This window comes from Rhinatrema bivittatum, chromosome 1, assembly GCF_901001135.1.
Source record: "Rhinatrema bivittatum chromosome 1, aRhiBiv1.1, whole genome shotgun sequence".
Lineage (NCBI taxonomy): Eukaryota > Metazoa > Chordata > Amphibia > Gymnophiona > Rhinatrematidae > Rhinatrema > Rhinatrema bivittatum.
The window spans coordinates 8,579,253-8,585,394 of record NC_042615.1 but is presented as its reverse complement, the minus strand read 5'-3'; the positions used below and the strand labels follow the sequence as shown (position 1 = coordinate 8,585,394).

General features: G+C 45.0%; 1 protein-coding gene across 1 annotated transcript in view; it reads left to right on the top strand.

Moving 5' to 3' along the window:
* Positions 1-2,270: 2,270 nt before the first annotated feature.
* Positions 2,271-6,142, top strand: part of LOC115078027 (2-hydroxyacylsphingosine 1-beta-galactosyltransferase-like) — a 162,375-nt gene continuing 158,503 nt past the window's right edge. Inside the window, exon 1 of the mRNA XM_029581009.1 lies at positions 2,271-2,622. The gene's annotated coding sequence lies outside the window, so the exon portion shown is untranslated. The remainder of the gene's footprint in view (positions 2,623-6,142) is intronic.

Genomic DNA, 6,142 nt, shown 5'->3' with positions numbered 1-6,142 from the left:
ATCCTCTCCCCTCAGTGCTCCCATTGCCAGAGGATGTGGTTAGTGCAGTTAAAGTAGCTGGGTTTAAAAAGGTTTGGATAAGTTCTTGGAGGAGAAGTCCTTTAACTGCTATTAATCAAGTTGACTTAAGGAATGGCCACTGCTATTATTGGCATCAATAGCATGGGATCTACTTAGTGTTTGGTTACTTGTCAGGTACCTGTAGCCTGGATTAGCCACTGTTGGAAACAAGGTTACTAAGAGCCAAGAGTAACAGATAAGTATGAGAAAAAAACCCCCAAAAAGTGCAAAGCTTGCTGGGCAGACTGGATGGGCCATTTGGTCTTCTTCTGCCGTCATTTCTATGTTTCTATTTCTAGATGGACTCTTTATCTGACCCAGTATGGCAATTTCTTATTATCTTATGATGATCCCTTTGGCATCGCAGACCTCCTGCATGATGCGATTTCAGGAGGGCTCATTGCCCACTGGTGTCTTATAGAGACTGGAGTGGAATCAATAAGGGAAGGATGCAATTTGGTAGAAATCAGTCATAACTTGTTATTGTTGCTGTCATATCTGAGGAAAAGAAATATAGTTATTTGTTTTCCTGAGAAATGCAGCCAGAAACTGATTAATATATATGGAGGGGGCTGTAACTTATTTCTTCCATGACTCCTAGTGGTATCTGGAAGATGCCGGTGACAAAAAAGACCAGGACCATAGTGACCTTGAGGTGTCCTGGCAAGGCATAGCCTGTTTGGGAGCAGGGTGCAGGTTCTGTTCTAATTGCTGGAAAGGTACAGTATGGTCTGACAAATCAAAAACTGTGCCCTCGTACTGTATAATCTCTATACGAGGTACCTACCTACTCCTCCTCCTCCTCCTCCTCTGTTCTCTCTCTCTCTCCTCAACCGTTATGCCATGAGTATCCATATGTATATTATTTTAGACTTTATTTATCCAGCCACTAACCCCTAAAGTCTGCCCTAGGGACATGCACTCACCCTCAAGTGTGCACCAGTAACACTCACTCACCCCAGTATATCCCAGTAACACTTGCTCATCCCCCAGTATGTCCCAGTATCACTTTCTGATCCCCAGTATATCCCAGAAACACTTGCTCATTCCCCAGTATGCACCAGTAACACTCATTCACCCCCAATATATCTGGTAACACTCGCTCATTCTCCCGTATGCACCAGTAACATTTACTCATCCCCCAGTATGCTCTAATGAGACTCACTCATCCCCAGTATATCCCAGTAACACTTACTCATCCTCCAGTATGCACCAGTAACTCAATCATCATTCAGTATGCACCAGTGACACTCATCTCTCAGTATACCCCAGTAACACTCACTTATTCCCCAGTATGCACCAATGAAACTCACTCATCCCCCAGTATGCGCTAGTAACTTTCATCCCCAGTGTGCACCAGTAACACTCACTCACCCCCTAAATTATCCCACCAGAAACAGTTACTCATCCCCCAGTATGCACCAGTAACACTCACCCACCCCCTAAATTATCCCACCAGAAACAGTTACTCATCCCCCAGTATGCACCAATGACACTCACTCATCCCCAATATATCCCAGTAACACTTACTCATCCCCCAGTATGCACCAGTGACACTCCCTCATCCCCAGGGTGCGCCAGTGACACTTAACCCCTACTTTTGAAGACAGCAATACATCTATGTTGTTGCTAAAGCCATGGCAGTCAGGCCTCCACAGAAATCGTTACAAGTAGGTGCATTGTGGAGCAAAACTCGACCTTTTTCCCATAGGCAGAGCTGGGACAATTTACTGGCGTAGATGGCATTTGATAATTGCTTTCTTGTGTTTTACTTTGGCAGCAGGTAAAAATGATCATATCATGAAAAGTGTGCACATGGGCTCATAAATGATAAAGTCAACTTGAAAGATGGTGAGATTAAGGGAACCACGAGAGAAAAAGAGCGCGGAAGCGGCTGAAAAAAGAGTGCAGAGACAAACTGCTTGCACTTGTCCTCTCTAACGCCCCACGGAGCTTGCTGACCTTTGTACATGCAAGGCAGTTTTCAAAAAGCAATTTCCATGTGAAAATCTCAAGGCTCCTCAGAGAAAGTGGAGCACAATTGTAAAGGAATACTTTCTGCAGGTAAACTCCTCATTATTCAAAGAACCCCCTTTAAAATTGCCCATTTAGGAATTACTTGGCAATGAGTTTATGAGTCGCCCTGACAAGAAAGTATTCGGAACCTGAGAATAGAGAGGGCGGGCTGTGGGAGGGGTCAGGGAGCAGGTGGTGGAGAGAGAGGAGGGGATAGAGAGAGAGACGGAGGGCAGTTTACAGACCGAGCAAGTTAGGAGGAAAACACCACTAATGTGAAAAAGAGGAGACGGAGATTGCGAGGAAAGATAAACAAAGCAAGACAGAGACAGGAATATTAATGCATGAGTTAAAATGTCCAGAGTGTGACGCCGACGAAGCAAGACAGATTGTCGGAGTTTCTGTATTTTTCTGGGAAAACAGCTTTCACTTTTTAATTTAATAGGAATTAAACCAACTGCAAATTATTTATAGAAGTGCAATTTTTTCACCAGCCTCTTTTCCTTCTGACTCGCAGAGAGAGAGAGAGCCCATTCAAGAAACAAGGTAAGATGCTGCCCGCTACTGGAGAAAAAAAAAAACTATTATAGATAAACTCTGAAACATTTTGGATTCTGCTATAGTCCCCTTGTAACTCAGTAACTGAAAATTTTAAAAAGAAAATGTCACAGGGCTGCAGATTTTCATGCCTCATACTCTGCCTCACAATCTGTGTGGGGCTCCCTGGGCTCTGTAGGCAATGTTCAAACCTTCCTGTGGCTCCCTGAGCTATGCTGGTGATGATCAGACTCTCTTGGAGCTCTCTGAGCTATGCTGGTGATGATCAGACTCTCCTGGAGGTCTCTGAGCTGTGCTGGTGATGATCAGACTCTCCTGGAGCTCTCTGAGCTGTGCTGGTGATGATCAGACTCTCTTGCAGGTCTCTGAGTTATGCTGGTGATGATCAGACTCTCCTGGAGGTCTCTGAGCTGTGCTGGTGATATCAGACTCTCCTGGAGGTCTCTGAGCTGTGCTGGTGATGATCAGACTCTCCTGGAGCTCTCTGCGCTGTGCTGGTGATATCAGACTCTCCTGGAGGTCTCTGAGCTGTGGTGGCGATGATCAGACTCTCCTGGAGCTCTCTGAGCTGTGCTGGTGATGATCAGACTCTCCTGGAGCTCTCTGAGCTGTGCTGGTGATGATCAGACTCTCCTGGAGGTCTCTGAGCTATGCTGATGATGATGATCAGACTCTCCTGGAGCTCTCTGAGCTATGCTGGCGATGATCAGACTCTCCTGCAGGTCTCTGAGCTGTGCTGGTGATGATCAGACTCTCCTGGAGGTCTCTGAGCTGTGCTGGTGATGATCAGACTCTCCTGGAGCTCTCTGAGCTATGCTGGTGATCATCAGACTCTCCTGGAGGTCTCTGAGCTGTGCTGGTGATGATCAGACTCTCCTGGAGGTCTCTGAGCTGTGCTGGTGATGATCAGACTCTCCTGGAGCTCTCTGAGCTGTGCTGGTGATCATCAGACTCTCCTGGAGGTCTCTGAGCTGTGCTGGTGATGATCAGACTCTCCTGGAGCTCTCTGAGCTGTGCTGGTGATCATCAGACTCTCCTGGAGCTCTCTGAGCTGTGCTGGTGATGATCAGACTCTCCTGGAGGTCTCTGAGCTGTGCTGGTGATCATCAGACTCTCCTGGAGCTCTCTGAGCTGTGCTGGTGATGATCAGACTCTCCTGGAGGTCTCTGAGCTGTGCTGGTGATCATCAGACTCTCCTGGAGCTCTCTGAGCTGTGCTGGTGATGATCAGACTCTCCTGGAGGTCTCTGAGCTGTGCTGGTGATCATCAGACTCTCCTGGAGCTCTCTGAGCTATGCTGGTGATGTTAGAATCCTCCTGGGGCTTTCTAAGCTATGTTGGGGATACTCAGGATATTCCTGTGTCTCCCAGAGCTATGCTGGTCTTTTTCACACCATCCTGGGGATCTCTGAGCTGTGCTTGCAATGTTCAGAGTCTTCTAGGGATCTCTGGATTTTGCTGTTAGTTTTATCATTTCAGCATTCCTAAGGTGTCCTTAACAAAATACTCACAGGTAAAGAATCTCTGTTCCAATCTAAGGGGTAGCTGAGTCAATAGGAAATAAATTGGCTTGCCAAGGTCAGTGTCAGTGGCTGCTGATTTTCAGACATACCCTGGGATTCTCAGAGTTTTACTTAAGAATAATCAATGATTGTTTTTGTACATGGGGATTTGGGTACATGAAATGGATTCTCCTGGATCCTCTAACACAGACAAGGAGAGTCTGTCCTCTGTCTAGAAATTATTTTGCAGTGCTTACTTATTATAATCCTGTATAATTTGCATTTTCATATGACCATAGCTCACTGTCTTTAGAGCATCACAAATGTGCATGCCAGTGTGCAGAGATTGTTGATAGTTTGTCATATTAACCATCATAAACAGGCCAGAAAAGGTTTATTTCCTCCTTAATATCTATATTCTCCAATCCAACAGTCATGCATTTGGCAGATTATATAGTTTAAAACATAAAATAATACACCAAATAGAAGGATGAAAAAAAGAATCCAAAACCACAGTTGCTAAAATAAAAAAGTAAAAAAAAAAAAAAAAAGCCCATAGAATGTTTCTGTCAGGACAGACATTGAGAAAGGCACCATAACCTTTTATCCCTAAGGTCAAGTAGCTCTCTTTTGAGGGGGGCGCTGTAAGTCAGGAGGCTGCAGCTTGACAGTGAGATATGTCTGAGCAGAGTGAAGGAAAATACTCCATCCGTGGAAGGATTCTGTCCAAAAGCCTTTGAGTGGAAGAGAATATGGACAGGTCAGATCTTGGGTTTGTTATGTGTTGTAACAGTCACAGAGCAGCACCAGGTACGGTTCTTCTCTGGGGGTGAGGAAAAGAGTGGAAAGGATCAGAGAAAATGACAGCAAAATGGCCCTTTCCAGTCTGCCCAGTAAGCTGTGAGCTCAGCACAGTGCTTCCTGCCACTGGAGATCCTCTTGTGTTTTATCCCCTGCCCCGCTAATTTCCCATACAGTGATCCCTGAGCAAGATTCAATGCGGTGGGGATGACTGACTCAAAAAAATACTTCAGAAGAAAGTAAAAGATTCTCTTTGTATCTTACTTTCTGATACTTTGTGTCAATTCTTTCTGAATTGTCTATGTTAGCTGTTACTTTATGCTGATCCCCACTGAGAACAAGCCATTAGGGTTATTAGAGAAATGATCTGTGCCATTATGCAAGCTTTAATCTTTATTTCTGCCTTGCATTGTACCTTCCTAAACTTTCTTGTGCTCAGGTGTCTATTTAGACTCCTAATAAGTTCTGCCTTTCTTCAGGATAACAGAGGTCTGGAAACAATGAATAATCACAGTAATCTTTCCCCTGCAGTGCTCTCTACATCTCCGGCCATATCCCCTTCCCAATGTCTACTTCCTCTCCTTTTCTCTCTTCTCTGCAGTGACTCCTTTAGTCTTTCTTCCTCCTGTCTTTACTATCTTCTCACCCTACTCTCCAGCTTCTTTTTTTTTCTGCTCCTTCCTATCCCCCACTAACTCCCTCTGCTTCTTTAACTTGCCATCCCTATGTTCCCTTCCCTTTCTGCCCTCTCTGCCCAGGTGTTTGAAATATTTAAAGACAGAGCATTAATAATAGAGCACCAGACTGCTAGCTGTCCTGCCACAGGTATATTATTACAAGACAGTACAGGAGGACTGCCTGCCCCCCTGGGAGAAATCACGCAGAAATAAACTCAATATGACTTCCTGCAATCACTCCTTCCTGAGTATACCACAGGATGGAAACATACAAATAGGATCGCCTGTCTAGTCTGCCTATCCACACCACCACTCCTGCAGAGATCCTCTGTTCTTGTCCCATGCTTTCCTGAACTCAGAGGCTGTTCCGGGCATCTGTAAATAAATAGATTACTCCCCAGTAGTCTACCTCGTTTCACATTTACCCCATAAGCCCTCTTTCCAGAGACTTCTTTCCATTGAAAGAGACCCATATTTTGTCCATTGATATCTCAAGGTATTTAAATGTTTCTATCTTATCTCCCCTATC